The 17,569-nt window shown below is 42.9% G+C and overlaps 1 long non-coding RNA gene across 3 annotated transcripts in view; it reads left to right on the top strand.

Moving 5' to 3' along the window:
* The first annotated feature begins 4,112 nt into the window (after positions 1-4,112).
* The window catches only part of LOC138249978 (uncharacterized), a 134,256-nt gene continuing 120,799 nt past the window's right edge, over positions 4,113-17,569 (top strand). For all 3 annotated transcript variants that reach the window (XR_011194875.1, XR_011194876.1, XR_011194877.1), the window contains exons 1-2: positions 4,113-4,258; positions 12,367-12,597. This is a non-coding gene — a long non-coding RNA (uncharacterized lncRNA). The remainder of the gene's footprint in view (positions 4,259-12,366; positions 12,598-17,569) is intronic.

The following is a 17,569-nucleotide window of genomic DNA, read 5'->3' as shown; positions in this document are numbered from 1 at the left end:
TCCCTCCATCCTTGGGTGTCCTCCTGGGGTGGGCAAGGGTGGCAGGGGTGTCCCTGGGGGCATGGGAGGGCACCTCTGGGCTCCTTCCGAGCCCACAGGTCCCTTAACGCCTGCCCTGACCAGGCGCAAAAAAATGACGCAAAAGCGGCTGGGCGTCATTTTTTTTGACCCGCCCACTCCCGTGCGCCATTTTTGCACGGGAGTTTAAATAAGGCGCACATGCCTTGGAGTCATTTTTTAGACGGGAACGCCTACCTTGCATATCATTAACGCAAGGTAGGTGTCCACGCTAAAAAATGACGCTAACTCCCAGATCTTTGGCGCTAGACGGGTCTAACGCCAAAGTATAAATATGGAGTTAGCTATGCGTCGGATTTGCGTTAAAAAAAAACGACGCAATTCCGGCGCAAACAGAGTATAAATATGCCCCCAACTGCTTTGGCCCCAGCTCTACCGGCCTGTCTCCCCACTTCTAAAGACACTGCTCCAGCGACGCTTTCCCCAGGGACCAGCGACCTCTGAATCCTCAGAGGACTGCCCTGCTCTAGAAGGACCAAGAACTCCTGAGGAAAGCGGGTCTGTTCACCCAAGACTGCAACTTTGTAACGAAGGAGCCACTTTTAAACAACTTGCGTTTCCCGCCGGAAGCGTGAGACTTGCTACTCTGCACCCGACGCCCCCGGCTCGACTTGTGGAGAACAATCACTTCAGGGAGGACTCCCTGGCGACTTCGAGACTGTGAGTAGCCAGAGTTGCCCCCCCTGAACCCCCACAGCGACGCCTGCAGAGGGAATCCCGAGGCTCCCCCTGACAGCGACTGCCTGCTCCTCAGATCCCGATGCCTGGTAAAGACTCTGCACCTGCAGCCCCCAGGACCTGAAGGATCCGAACTCCAGTGCAGGAGTGACCCCCAGGAGGCCCTCTCCCTTGCCCAGGTGGTGGCTACCCCGAGGAGCCCCCACCTTGCCTGCCTGCATCGCTGAAGAGACCCCTTGGTCTCCCATTGATTTCAATTACAAACTCAACGCATGTTTGCACACTGCACCCTGCCGCCCCCGTGCTGCTGAGGGTGTACTTTCTGTGTGGACTTGTGTCCCCCCCAATGCCCTACAAAACCCACCTGGTTTTCCCTCCGAAGATGCGGGTACTTACCTGCTGGCAGACCGGAACGGGGCACCCCCTTCTCCATTGAAGCCTATGCATTTTGGGCACCACTTTGACCTCTGCACCTGACCGGCCCTGAGCTGCTGGTGTGGTAACTTTGGGGTTGCTCTGAACCCTCAACGGTGGGCTACCTTGGACCCAAACTTGAACCCCGTAGGTGGTTTACTTACCTGCAAAAACTAACAAACTCTTACTCCCCCTAGGAACTGTTGAAAATTGCAGTGTGTCTAGTTTTAAAATAGCTATATGTGATTTATGTGAAAACTGTATATGCTATTTTGCTAATTCAAAGTTCCTAAAGTACCTACCTGCAATACCTTTCATTTGAAGTATTACATGTAAATCTTGAACCTGTGGTTCTTAAAATAAACTAAGAAAATATATTTTTCTATACAAAAACCTATTGGCCTTGAATTGTCTCTGAGTGTGTGTTCCTCATTTATTGCCTGTGTATGTACAACAAATGCTTAACACTACTCCTTTGATAAGCCTACTGCTCGACCACACTACCACAAAATAGAGCATTAGTATTATCTCTTTTTGCCACTATCTTACCTCTAAGGGGAACCCTTGGACTCTGTGCATACTATTCCTTACTTTGAAATAGTGCATACAGAGCCAACTTCCTACAGGAGGATCACCCCCAGTGAAGCTACAAATATTCACTACTAATATAAGTAATCAAAATAAAGAAGGCTAGCAGTTCCAGCCTGGGTGACATACAATGTACCTTCTTATTATAGAATGCAAATAATGTAATGCAAAAGAAATGTGAAGCCTCCCTGAGCCAGCCAGTCTTCTGTCAACTTTGGGCATCATAGTCCGCCTGCCCTAGAGATCATGTAATAGACACAATAGGTGATGTCCCCATTGAGAAACCAGAGCAATAGGAGAATAAATGAGAGGCACAAGTAGCAGCAGTCCTCAGCGGCAATTTAGACATATAGCATCTTGAAACTTTGGAAAGCTGATCATCCCTTGCAAGTGTAATCCCACTCCGAGTAGGCCACTCAGGGCGATGCCACAAAGAGGTAGAGCAGCAATTGGCAGGGTAACTTTGCCAAATGTTGTAGGCCAAATACTATGGACTTATAGCATCAGCAGGCAAGTAAATTCCCTCACATACCCGCTATTGAACATGTTGTATTACCACTTAATAGAGTTATTTGCTTTCGCTTAACCTGCTTCTGTAAGTACTGAAGGGAGAAAAAAGGACTAGGGTGTAGAATCTATCCCATCAATTTGATGAAGGGGGTTATATCATTTGTGTCACCAGCTATGCAATTTCTTTACCATGCTCTGTTGATGGCAGTAGCAACCATCTAGTTTACAAGTAATGGTGAGAAATGGTGCCACTACAGTGTTGCTGCCTTGCACCATGTGTTATGAAAGGGAGGGTGTGTTTTGCTGCTTTTGTCTTTTGAGGAAGATCCTAAACAAGGCAACACTCCATTCCATGAACCTTATGCTGTTCCCATTCATGTTTCCCTAAAATGCTCCCATGCACTCAGAACTATTTCCCTTTGGACCCAGTGAAGTACTTACCTGCCTGCTACTCAGACGATTCTGTTGTCCCCAAAGTGCTCTTCCTCTTCTTTTGTGTAGAAGAGTGGATGAGAGAGAAGGGCACCACTTGTGTCCCCACCATCACAGCTACTGTAGTATTGAGCACGAGCGCTTGCGTACGTCACTCGTTCATAAATAAACCCCACACAAGATGGCCAAGGGTACATGGGCTTGCAGTTCTGCTGTCATTTCACCTACAATATCGCCTTTAATAACACCACGAGTGCTTGCTAAGCCTCATAATACCCATGCCACAAACACCCTTAGAAAGTTGGCATGATCTCAAGATCTTGGAAAACATCTTATGTTGTGTATGACTTGTCTGTCTTGCCAGTTGGGCCAGTGACGCAGATGAATAGGCTGTGAGGCAGGGCTCAAAGATGACGTGCGACATCTCCGCCACTTGACCCTGCGCTGCTTCCTTCCCACACTGGACCCTTCCCAAGTCAAACAGGATTACTTTAGAAGCCATCCCAGAGTCATTGGATGATCATCCAACTACCTTAGAAGTCATTTTCTCATCATCCGACATCATCAAGCTCTTGAAGTCATCAGCAGAGTTTAGAAACTTGAGCCTGATGATCTGAGGATGACGTGAAAAAGACCATTTGATTACTTTAGAAACTGTGGTGTTCCTGATGGTTTCAGGATGACTTTGCAATGAGTAGCTGATGACTTGACTTGACTAGACTATTTCTGATGATTTGAGGATTATTTGAAAATGAGTATCTGATTATTTCTCAAGCACTAAATTGCAATGTGGTTTAGGCATGAGGCTCCCCCTCGCTGTACTTATTTTTTAATTGGCTCAGAAACCCCTGCACGGTGTGCAGTATGCACTATGGTGTATGTGGAGAACCAATCAAAAGCAAAGTTTAAGGTCGCAACAAGAAAATAGTGATATTGTTTTCACACAATCTTCCCCATTCAAAACATGCTGGATGCTTGTTGAATTCTGGGGGTTTGAGTACATAAGAGTAAAACTACAAGTTCCGGAATGCAATGTGTTGTATGTAAAATATCAGGCATGACACATATCACAATATATTTCTATGTCGCTTTCAATTTACTCAGATTTCTTGTTTTGACCTAATTTCCACATTCCTGTGTAAACCACGCATGACACAACACAATGCAAATAGTGTAGACATTTACAAAAAACTATTGAAAAAAATGAATCAGCATCTTAACCTGAAATAACTAAGGACGTTTTCGGTGGAACACGAAAAATAAGGGAACTTTAGAGAATGTAGCATTCGGTCAGAGTTGCTGACTTTGGTTCAAGTATCTGCATCAATTTGGCAGTCAGTGATTTCAGCTGCTCTGTCTTTGAACGCACTTCCGGTGGCGCCGGAAGTGACGTCACATGCCTGCGCCGGCCAACGTTTGTGGGAACACGCTAAAATACAGGATATCAATGAGGTCCGAGACAAGGAGAATAATGGCATTAATTTACACTTTCTATTACAGCTTATACACTACTTCAAGCTCTAGTCTCACCAGTCCTTGTTGCGTGAGTTTCTGCGAGGTAAATTCATCAGCGCTAAATTGTTTTCTTGTCGAGCGTATCCAGTAATGCGATTGTGGGACACTGTACTTTTCTTTGTTTTCGGGATTGATTCCAGTTTCAAAATACTGTTTAAAATCTGAAGCATTTTCGTGCATTGTTTAATATTTGCTACAAAGTAATTAGAGGCTAACTTGGGAACTTACTTTTAGAAGCTCAATAAATGTTTAACTTTCTGAAAAGTCGGGCGCTGCATTTGGTCCTTTAAAAAGTACCCATTACAGTTCTGTACAGCTTGTGCTGTTCATAATTACTTGGTCGCACACACTTTATAACATCGGCTGCTACAAACTTGAACAATTGCTGACTAGTATCCGTATTTGTCCACGGTTAACACAGTATTGTGTGTCTTTCACTTTTTCAACCTTTATTTTCTGAAAACAGCTGTACTGTCCAAAGGAGATTGTGTAATAACTCGCAATGCCTACATAGGGCAAACTTGCCCTTGCTACCAATTTTATAGGCAGCCATGCGCTTCCCCACACAAACAATCTTCGAAATGGAGTGCTGTGGCTTTTTCCACGTCCTGTCTTGCAGTCGCTATTTGCAGCACAACCTTCTGGTATAAGCATGTTTCTCAACTGGCACGGGCTGTGCCCTCGGCAAAGCTCCTACTCCTGGATTGTGGCTTCAGCATTGCAAACAACAAACTGGTGAGCAACAGTGGCAAAACAGTTTATGATTTTCTCTTCATTCCGTTATGCTGGTATCTCAATATTTAGTGAGAAGTGTGGAGCCCTTTTACTGAGCTGATGTAATAAATTACACAGAGGGCTTAGCACCTTGCTCCATACTCGAGACCTTTGCCTAAAAAATATGCTATTTTCCAGTCTTGCCGGGGACAGTAGGGCGAGGCGGCAGTCACCAGTTCCTGGCTATTGCTGCAGCCCCAGATCCGTTTTCACAAAATAAACCAGACAGCTGTTTGTATCTCCTAATCTCTGCCATGAAGTAATTAAAATGCCAATGTGTGCCAAAAAGTGTGAATGGTCCAGTGGTTTTTAAAAAAGTATGGATTTTCCACATAATCCATCATCTTCCACAAGGGTTGTACATTTTTACCAAAACATTTTCTTCTAGCTCAAGCAGTTCAAATGTTACTAAGAACATAGTCAGTTCTGTTGCCACACAATAGATAAGCCCTTTGCAAAGATTGAAGGCCACCTTTCTGTTGCTGATTGCTGCATTTGACAACAAACTAGTACTAATAATCTGAAACCTTTGCTCAAATAGTGCTACAATCTATAAAGTGGCAAAATAATGAGATATTACAAAATGTGCTGCATTATGCCACGTAACTTGGATTTTCTTATCACAAAACTTTGTCCTTCCTGCCACTTAATTCCAGTGGCCCGAGGTATAGTATGATTTGAAATGTACAGGTTCACATGAATAGGTAAGCCCATGAAACTTCTGAAAATGTCTTGTACATAAAAATAAAAATGTAGAGCCCGCCCATAATTTACCTTTACTTAGCATTGGCTGGCTCCCATGTCACTTTTGTTTCCTTGCTTAGTGGTGGTCAGGTCCTCCTTCTTCCTACTGGGCTTCAAGTCTTCATCCTGCAGTGGAGCCTGGCAGTTACTGTCTACAAGCCATTCTTCTGTTCACTAATTGCGGAGCCCTAAGTACTTAATTGTGACCAATTCATGACGCAGGGAGTGCCTAAATGCAACAGGTTTGGCCACCTCTGTAGTAATAGGATACACACAGGACTTCTTTCAGTAGACCTGCGACTGCACCAAAGTGCTCAGAGGCTCTAAAAGCCCCCTGCACATCTTCAGTCATGAATCTCATGAACAGCATCATATAGCAGTAGGTTGGGGGCAGTGCCATTAATCACAAGCCCGTTGTAACAGTGGGCGTCCTGACCCAGGACATTGGCCAGTGGTTATAGTGCTATCACAAATAATACAGATGAGAGCTGGCAGCTCCTACCAACCGCATTACAGAATTGAAACCACCAGTTTTCATTCAGGCCATCAGGTTTATGTACTGCAAGTCCATTTGATGAAGCCACTTCCACAGTTGGACAGAACTGTTTTTTGGTTTAAAAAATAAATAAAAATTCAACTCTTTATTATTTATCAGTACATTTCTCATTGACACTTAGGTAACCATAACATTATGACAGTTTTTTGGTAATAATTTAGGTTCCCAGTAGCACTCTATCCTCCTCTGCAAGGGAACACATATTTTTTCATGTAAGACAAAGATAAATTAGTGATGTTTCCTTGGTGTATTATGTCAGCACCCTGAATGGTAGTATCCAAAATCATCATTTCTTTGTGTTATGTTATTTTATTAATCACACAGTTCCTCTGGAACTTCAGCAAAGTGAGTTATTGTGATGGAAACAGGGTTATGGTGTTGTGAATTCACTTCCTGGCAAGATTCAGGGTCAAAGGCGATAACATATTTTTCTGTGATGTCACTGAAATTAAAAGGTGTTGAATACTGCTTCCACTACCGATGGCATTTTGGCGATTCAACATCCACTGCACAGTGGTGAGCAGCAGGAACAGTGGGTATAGGTGTGGAAGGGAGGCACAGGAGGCATGGAGAGAGAAATAGTGGCAGGGAGAAATAGTGAAAATGGACTGGCAAGAAACAGCAAGGTGAGGCAGAGTAATCATAGGACGATCTTGAGACATGAAGGCATTAAAGCTCAATTGAAATATTAATTTAATTGCTTCATATAAATTGATACAGCTGGGATCAATTTTGGGATGATACAGAGTATGGGTTTGTGTTTTGCCTGCACGTTATGCTTCTAAACACGGCAGACTTCAGTGAACTCTGCGTTGTGCAGCACCAGAGTATGGAGGTAAGAAAGCGGAGGTCCAGGGCTCCACTCTGATGCCAGACGTGCACAGGAAAGGGCCTGTGTGCAGAAGTGCCCCAGCACTGCAGGCATTACTTTAGTTTCTTTTTTGCATGAGCTAGATGTCAACACACCTCCACAGTAATTGACACCATAAGCATCTATGCAGTATTACCTTAAGAGTCCTGGCACCTGTAAAATATATAGCTTGAAAGCTGTGGTAAAGTTCATCTAAAAGACTTCAAAGAAACTTCTTCTCGGCTGCATCATTTTGTAGGCAGACGAGCCATGCAAGTGTGTACCAACAACATGACTCAGCTGCTTTTTTTCTTTTTAGTTACTGATCTGTGTTAGATTGTTAAAAAGACAAAATCAATCAAAAATGTTTTTTTTTTTTTTTTTTAAGTATTGGGGAGGGGCCACGGGGGGGCAAAGCAATGGAGGAAGGAGGGTGAGCAGGCAGAAGTAAGATGGGAAGCGTAAGTGGGGGGGGCAACACAGGGGGATTCAAGCAGAAGCAAAATAGGGTAGTTCATGAAATTTGTGTGGAAGGGCGATAGCTACATATGCACTACACTGTTCACACTTGCTGTCCACTGTGTGCATCCACTCTCTACCCTGTACATATGTCCTCTGCATCCACTCTTCAAAATTTACATACACTCTCTGACACTCACATGAATTGTCCACCCTTTGTCTGCCCTCCATCCACAAGATGCACTCTCTACCCTATTCATGCACACACTGTACACCCACTCTCCACCCTGTATTTTCATTCTCTGTTGTCTACGCTCTTGTGTTCTTCACACCCATACAGCAAATGCAGTGCAGGCTCTACCATGTCTATGTCCTCTCTCTACATTGCACATCTACTCTCCTAACCATCTCATCAGGCTGCATAGCTGCTTTTATCCTCATTATCTGCTTAACCTTGTACTCTTGGTGTCAGCCCTATACCTACCCTCTCTATGCTAAATATCCACTTTCTAAACTTTCTCTTCACTTCCATGTGTGGTCTTCACATACACTTTCAACAATACATCCATTGTTCACTCTCTAAATCTGTTCTCCACCCTTCACATCCATTCAGAGCCATCTGCATCCTCTATCCAAGTCTCACCTCAACTCTCCATGTACTTCTGCTATCTACATCCTATCCTTCCTCTCCTCAAGCACTACCTTAACTCTCCACTCTATACATTTGCTTCTTACGTTAGATTGCTCATCCATAATACTCTCCAGCCTATGCATTTGACCTCTAAATGTACTTGCACTGTGCCCTCCACATTCTGTACTCTTCCCTCCAACATCTGCATGCCAACCTGTGTATATGTCCACCACATTCCTCAAGTTCACAGTTGCTCTCTTGTCAACCTTTGCTCCCTGCATCATACAACCACTCTGCACTGTACATCCACTCCCTGCCCTGTACATGCACTCTACAACCTGCACTTGCCTGTTTTATCCTGTCCAAATGCTCTCCATTTCTAAGATGCACTCTCCATGCTATACACCCACTGTGTTCCACATGTATTCTCCATACCCGTTTTCCTTGCAATGTAGGCACTACCATCTCTCTCCACCCTATTCACCTGAAGTCCACCTCCACTTTCCAAACCCCTTAACCACACAGTATATCAGCTCTCCACCATGATCATCTACTTCACATTGTACCTCTGCTCATCTGACTACTAACTGTGCTCCTCTCTGTATCGGCTGTCCACCCTCTAAATAATCTAAATTGACCTACCATATGCAGCCTCTATGATCCATGTCTGCTCCTTTCCCTCCATTGTGCATTCATTGTCACTCTCTATTTCCACCCTCTAAATGTGTTCTCCATCCTATACATCCACTGTAACCCCTCTCTATCAATTCTCTAAGTCCCACCTCTGCTGTCCATCATGTACATTGGCTCGCCATGTGTAATATCTATTTCCCCCATCCTCTCTCTGCACACCATATCTTCACTCCGTGCAATACATAGGCTCTTGGCCCTCTACTTCCTACACCAACATCGTACATTGGCTCTCCACCCTTGTCATACATAAACACTCTTCTTGACATATACACTCTTCACCCAGCACAATTAACCCCTACGTCTGCTCTTATATAGTTCTCAGCACATGCTTTCTCCAACCTCCAGTTGTGGTTGCCACTCTGTACAAAACTCATTAGCTTCCAAATATGTTTTCTACCCTCCTTGTTATCTTTCTACTCATTACTTGCTATCTTCACCATTTACATTCTCGGTACCCAGTAGTTCCCTTTTCACGCTCCTCATGCTGTTTCTACTATGCACATGTACCCTCTTCCTTCTGTATGTCTGCCCATGAGTCACATCCTTCTGTCTATATTGGCTGTACAGACTCTACATCCATTTTTCACCCTATACACCTGCACTACACAGCTCGCATCTACCATCTATGTGGCACTGCCACTATTCATATCTGCTCATCACATTAACTTACTATACGTTTTATATCAGCTTTGACACCTGCTCATCCACTCTCCTTCAGATATCTCCTTTCCACATGCGTGCTAGATTCTGTACATGCACTCCCCACATTCACTTTTGTTTGCATGTTTGATCTCTACTATCCACATGTGTATTCTACCCAGCACTTGCACTGCTAGTTTACACACATTGTTCACCCACTGTATCCACTATATACATCTGTTGTTTACCTCACATATATGATCTAAGCTTTCTGCATCCACTCTCCAAGTTTCATATCCTCTCTGAATCCTGTACATCTGTTCTCGACGAGCCACTCCAAACACCACTTCTACTCTCCATGCAGTACATCCACCTCTACACCACCTTATCTGTTAAATACTAAACTCACCGACTCCTAGCCCTTTTAATTCTCTCTCCCCATTACAACTGATAGTAATACCATTTAAGTTCCCTCTTTGTGAACTTTCTAACCTTTAAATTCACCCTCTACATCCACTCTTTCCCACTATATCAGCTTTCCATCTTCACTAAACATCCATTGACACTCCACTTTTGCTCACCTATAGCTTCCAAAATAACTCTCTATTTATCTCTTGAAACTGCTGTGTAGCTGCTAGCTCCCACTTCAGATCTGATCTTCAGTTATGCTCTTCGCAGGAGCTCTCCATATCCACTCTCAGCATCCACTGTGTCTTGGGCTCTTTACATGCACTCTTCACATCTCCTATCCAAATCTGCTCTGCACAACACATTTCACACACCATATCCTTACTCTTCCGTCCTGTGCTCTACTGTTCTACCATCCACAAACAGGACTCAACACTTGACATATGGGGCCTTAGCTTGATATTTTTACACCTGCAGTCCCATGCCCCCCACCCACTACATGTTAGTATCTTCTCTCCGCAGTCAGCCTTTGCTTTCTACATATACTTTCCACATGAATATCCTCTTACACTGTGTAGTTGCATAGTTCAATATCCATTTACCCTTAAAGCCCATTCTTAGTCACAACAAAAAATGTACCACTTCCAACTATGATTTAGAACACTTCTCATTGCTTGCCTTACTAACTGTCACACATGTAACTGTCACTACTTACAACTCCACAGTCCATCACCCACACTAACTTATAGTACTCAATCATCAAAAGCAACTTAAACCATATGCTTATAAATACAGCACAACTTAAACCACTCTCACAAGCACTTGCCAACAGATAATTAGAATACCTCTTGGGACACCCTGTACTCTTTGACTACCACTGATATCAGTTATTCAAACTTCATTTGTCATAACATTATTCATAGGAAAGAGCCATTGTAAAGACCACCGTTTTCCACATTGCTCACACCTACTCAGTACTCACACTGTACCAGTCACCTACACAACCTCATAAACGTGCAAACCCATACACACCAAAGCAATTCACAATAAAACTCTCAGGTGTCACCCTACTGCATAGATTATATTGCCCACTCACCCAACTCATTACTCATATGAAGTCCACTCACAATACTTAGCAACACTCTCTCATCCTTAGCTTCTCAGTGCTGCTCTAAGCATCTGTGAAATTATCATAATAGTTTCAATTTAGAGAAAAAAAATGATACTATACATCACAGAAACCTGCTGCAAATCCCTTTAAAATAGGAATGATGTATGAAAATGTGATTTTTATGTTATTTCTAAATTGATGGTATATCAGTTAGTAGTTGCTGTGATACAGTTGCTGTGATAAGTTATTAGAATTGTAGTATTACCACTACAGTGTGTCTGGATGATGTTTGATATACACTAATTGTTACACCTCCAGTCCCATGCCTCCCCCCCCCACTACATGTTAATATCTTTTTGCTTACTAGTATACTCCATTGCTATTCAAGTCTACAGGAACTACTGTGGGAGGGAAACCTATCAATCACAAAAAGTGACAGTGATGCAAACATCATGGAATCATGTCGTAGTAACCTACTCAGAAGCACTTGGGGTGGTAAAGTAATAAAGTGACATCCAGAAGTGGTCATAAAATAATTTTGAAGTAGTACAAAGAAATCCTGAAGTAATCACGAAGTCCTCATGGAATAATCTAACCCCATCCCCTAGGTGTCGTGGAATCACCATGAAGTAATCTGCTCTTATCTCCTAGTTGTCATGGAGTCAACATGAAGTAATCGGCACTCATCCCCTAGCTATCATTGAGTCATCTTTAAGTAATCTGCTGTCATTCCTTTGTTGTCATGGAGTCATCTTGAAGTAATCTGCTGTCATCCTCTCGTTGTCTTGGAGTCATCATGAAGTAGTCTGCACTCAGCACCTAGCTGTCATGGAGTCATCCTGTAGTCTTTAAAGATAATCACACATTTTTCAAGGAAGTAATCAGAAGGCCATCCTGTAGTAGTTACTGTGATGACTGTGGAGTCATCTCATTTAAATATTTCGCCCTATAGGCATACTTCAGGATGGTTTCGGATGACTTCACTGGATAATTACAGGAATAGCCCAGCTAAAGTCATCAGATGACTTCAAAATGACTCCAGGAAGATCTTCCTTTTTGACTTGGGTTTGCTGCACCCTTCCCCTTTGAGCTCTGTACTGTTCTCTTGACTCTGCACTGTTGCCTCCCCCTTGAGCCCTCCCCTACTACCAGAACTGCTTCCCCTACCTTATGCTGCCCTCTTAAAGCTCACACTGCTCTCCGTACCCTCTTGGACCCTGCGTTGCCACTCCTTCATTATCGACTGTTGTATGCAGACTGAATCTACAGTGTCTTTTCTCATTTAGGTCTAGCTTCAGATCTCGGGCCCACTGTCTAATGTGCAAGTCTGCCCCAGCAGTTGGACACTTATTGCTATGCTGTTGGATCTGATACCGGGTTTTCGTCCCAGCACACGCGACCCAGCACATGCGACCCAGGTGGGAATGCAGCGGCCATCTTGGCCACAGTACTATCTGAGCCACGCCCAGATGGTTCACATCTTTGACTTTCCGACTTTGTCCTTGATAACAGCTAACGTGAGTATCTCCAGCTTGTTGCTTCTTGCCTCCGCTGTCTCCTGCCGAATGATCTCTTCCTAGCATGTGGTCGGGTTCAGATTCCCACATCCATTGTCATTCATCAAAGTGAAGAAAAGGTAACCAAAAAAAAGTTCAAAAGGTCACATCAAGCGAACTTTTGAACTTCTTTTGACTACAGAGTGCTCTGCGATTTAGAGCTGGGAATATTTTGTTCAATCAGCATCGCAGTGACGTAATGGTTACTGCGCAAGGCAAACTCTCAGTCGGTAAGGTACACCTGAACATTGTAAATATTAAAGAACGAGATGTGCGGAAGCGGCCAGGCTCGAGCAATCATTGTTAGGTTCTTTGCTTCTGCCTTAAGATGATTACATATGTTGATATTAGTAACATTGTATGAAACGTGTATGCGCGTGTCGATGAGCTGAGAAGAATGGTCCGTGTTTTTCTATTATACGTAAGTTCTCAAAGTCGCTAGTGAAAACTTTAGCTAGCTACTGGAGTTGAAGCAGTCCCGGGAGCGCAGAACCAGACAAAAATCGGAAATTTGTCCAATTCCGAAAAAATCCCGTTCCCCTTCTTTGAGAATATCGTGCCCTGCGGAACTATGTCTGTAATGCACGGGTGAAGTTGGGTTTATGTCACTTCCACAGTGAATAAAAGTACATAGAGTTGTGTGGCCTCGACTCACCCGACCTTGACTCTCCTGACTGACTCTGGACGCTGTGCTTCACGTCTGACCCTTTCCTGCTGTGCCCCTCCCCCTCCCCTCTAGTCTCTGTCCTGTTAGTTTCCTTTGAACCATTTACTGCTTTCCTACCGAAATTGTGCCACTTATTGCGTGGCCTGCAGGACTCAAGCTCATTCTGTACTTGTTCTGTGAGGGATGGATTTGTCGCACTTAGCATCATGCTTGAACTGAACCATAAAACTAGAATGTTATATAGGACGTATAATGTGTTGAGATTCAGGGGTGAAAAGCATCTGACTGAAACACATCTGATCTCTTAACCCTCTGGACAGTGGATAATTAAAGCTTAACCTCCTGATGCCTATGTGGTGCCTCTTATGTGAGGGAGTTAAAACTGCACTGCCTCTGCATATGTGGTGTATATGTGTGCAAGGCAAGGTCATGGTGTTCGTGGTGTCTTTAGCTTACCACAACCATGCACCCTGGGCCAGTATTATGTTAAAGAAAGCACTGAAAGTGCTAATTATCAATATTCTCTCCCCCCACAGGATTGGGCTGACAGGTGTCTTAAATACTTGAATATCTTGTGGAGCGATATTTTACCACCATAGACAGTAGTAAATGGCTATTTGCCAATGGGAGTTTAAAGGGATATTCTGCTTTTGACAAAAAATCTAGCAGAAATGTTGTCACTTCTAAGGCAAACGACAGAACACAGTACAATTACTGTATTCAAAGCAAAGCAACATCAAAAACATAATAGGGCACAACACAACAAAATTGTCAAAACAGAGTGAAACACAACAACTTTAGTACAAGTCAACACCACAGTGCTACAATGCAGCACAAAAACAAAACTGCACAAAAACCATAGCAGATAACTACCACAACAAAATGTCTCACATCAGATAAACACAAACATGATGGTCAAAAATTACAGCCTCCACAAGCATGTCTTTAAAACACTGTGATAAGAGGTATTTACACCATCCACTTCCTTATCACAAAGGTCAATAATAAACTGTAGTTAAAAATGTTTTGCTTCCAACCGAAGGACTCCTCTTTCTCTGCACTCTTTCCATTCCACGCAAGCACTGTCACTCACCCACTTTTTTCCCACATGCTCACTTTTCTATCTATCCTTCAACCAAAGCCAATTTCTCACATCAGCACTTTCACAATTGCACCCATCCTTTCAACCACACACAAGTGTGCAATTAATGAAGAACTTCTTTTAATTATAAACATGTCAGGCCTGTTGGCTTAGTCAACATTTGTTAAATATCTTCTTGAAGGAGATTAAAACCACTTAAGAAAAGACTGTACTATGGGGTAGGAGGTAGCTGGTAACTTCATCTACTGAATTTGCAAAAGTGTGCTCCACTGTCTGCATTTGTTTCAGTGGTAAATGCATCCTCACATCCAAATGAATGCACAGATACATTTCACATTAAATATAAGTACTGGGTTTGCATTTTGTGTAAATTCTCATACTTTTCCATAAATTTCGTGAGATTACACTAAAGGAAATTGCATAAATTTGTTAAGGTGGTTATATTTTGCTTGGCTTGATGAAATTCTAACTTTCCTCTGTAAAGTTTGAAATAAATGTCTGTGTGTTGAAGGTAATACAGTCAACAGCAATGAACACCCCCTATTTCACTATTTTCCCATATGCATAGACTAATGTTAGAGTCTTGATGCTTTCTTCCTACGCCTGTAAAAGAAAGCTCTCTAAATCAGTGGTTCTTAACATGTGGTCTGAGGACCCGTTTGGTTCTGCAAGGCCTTTTCAGGGGGATCTGTGACTGTATTTAAATAATTAAATAATATTAAACTTATTAATTAAATTAATAAAGTATATACAAATAAAGAAGCAAAATTGATTTTTTTTTCTTTTTGATTGAGAATTAAACAAAATATTTTAATATTTGAGAATGTTAGGTATTCTTGCTTCTATAGTTCTGTGTTTTGTTCAAATCATAGAAATTGCTTAGGCTAGGGGTCCCCGGCATTCAATAAAGAGTCACTCTGGGCCCTGGGGTTCTACTAATGATTTAGTGGGGGTCCTCAGAAGTCAAACGATTAAGACCCGCTGCTCTAGATAATCTTAAATCTCAGGTTTTACATTATTCTCAAGTAGAGGATTATACATTTTATGTCATATTGTTCAGCTGGCACATGGATTTTTAAATCTATACTCTTACATTTCCATCTTGAGTGGGATTTCATATTCGAGTTTATAAAGGATTCTCACATCTTTCTGACATCGCAAGTGTAAGATAATTTCCAGGGAGGTTTTCTAAACATTCTGTAGCTGAGAAATTCACAAGAAGAGTCTGTCATGTGAAGTGCTATATATTTTTCGGAAAAAAGTTTCAAATTTCAGGTCGAACAATTATCGAATTGTGTGAACTCAACTTATCTATTCAATAAATGCATGAATGCATTGGGATTTATATACCACAAGCCTACCTGGGAAGCAGCAGACTGATAGGTTAATAAGTGGAACCAGGTGAGGTAAGAACTCTGACATTCAGCTTTGAAAGTTTTGTAAAGCTGGTGAAGATATTGTCACAGTAACGTTCAGTGGCTCTTGTCACTTGCTGGCTCTTGGTATTTTGTAATCTTTTCTGACTGACCATGCAGGTTTAAGATTTAAGATTTTCCTAGGTGACAAGGCAAAAGAGGGAGAATAAGACAAATTAAGTGAGATTAAGAAACATTTAGCAGTGTAGTCACAGAGGGATGGTGGGGCAGCACACAGGAACAAAGAGTCATGGGGACAGGCAGGAACATGGACTCAGAGACACTGGCATGAGGAAGCATGTAATTGTGGGCAATGAGAGACTTGCAGCGGAATACAAGGGAATAGTGAACAATGCCTCTCTCAAAAGAAGTGACACTGTGACATCCTAAATAATTCAAGCTGAAGATATAGAAATAAGTGACACAGACACTTAAGTCAAAGAAAGGTCTTGACAATAGAGAAACAAGAAACATTTATACTGGGGATCCCTATTTTACTGCTCATACCAGCGGCGGCCACTGCATAACTCAAGGGGAGGGGGACGGAGACAAGATAATTTTTTTTTTTTTTTAAACACACTTACCTTACTTCCGTCCCTGCTGCCTCGTTCATCGATCCTCTTGTGGTGTCCCAGCATTCACTGCTGGGACACCAGCACAGGCTCCCCAGCAGTCCTGGAGCAGCTTTCATGCTAAACCTAGCATTAAAGCAGCGTCAGGATTGATCTGAGCGACTTGGACTGCCTCTCAGACACAACCCTGGGGTCTGAGCAGTTTCTCCAGCCCGGCTGGTAAACACAACCAGTCTGGAGAAACCTAACCTGAGATGGCCGGCCAAACACACATGCACACTTAGGTGCACTCCATTCCTCCTCCCCCCTCCCATCTTCCGTTGCTCTGCCCCACCGCTCACTGTACTGCTGGCTGTGCCAGAAGCAGAAAAATAAAACAATAGTAAGATATCGTTTTATTTTTCTGCTTCTGGCTCAGCCAGTGGGGCGACGCTCCTTCACCATAGTAAAGGGCTCCTGGCTCATACCCCGGTCTGCATCAAAACATAATTCCACGCAAAACATAAAGATCTCTGAGAACATAGCAACGCCAAAAGGTTATAAAAGTACTAAAAATATAGCAACATCATTAAGAAAATCTTACTTGCTAGTGATGAGTCAATATCTCTGACATGGACGTCATTTAGGGATTGCCAGGGACCGCAGCTGCAACCCCTGCCTTGAGCTTTGAGCACTGCCTTTGCAATCCCTGATCCACAGGTGGAACAAATAGTGCCAAAAACGCAGGTGTGGCTCCCATTACCAACGTCAGGCTCCAGTCTCCTTTTCTGCTCCTTTTTTATTGCAATAATAGTGATTAATAATCTATCTTTCACTATTGATGTAATAACAAAAGTGGAGCAGCAGGATCTAGAACAGAACCTTCACTGCCATCTTAGGTAAGTAAATTAAAATACTTTTCAGTTTAATTTATGTGAGTGCATGAGTGTGAGAGAGAATTTGGGTGATAGATCGTGACTATGTGCGACCATGTATGTTAGTATGTGGGATAGTGTGTGTGAAAGTGAGTGAGAAAGTATTGGTGAGAGAGATCGGGTGAACAAGAGAGTGCAAATGAGTGAGTCGGGTGAGAGTTAGTGCATGTATTGTGATGTCATGATGGTTAAAGTAATGTGACTTCACTTCCCATGAAATCATTAAGGTCAAAGGGTGTATGATGTCACTTCTGCTACCCCTG

Source organism: Pleurodeles waltl, chromosome 8, assembly GCF_031143425.1.
Source record: "Pleurodeles waltl isolate 20211129_DDA chromosome 8, aPleWal1.hap1.20221129, whole genome shotgun sequence".
NCBI lineage: Eukaryota > Metazoa > Chordata > Amphibia > Caudata > Salamandridae > Pleurodeles > Pleurodeles waltl.
This window is presented reverse-complemented; position numbering and strand designations above follow the sequence as displayed.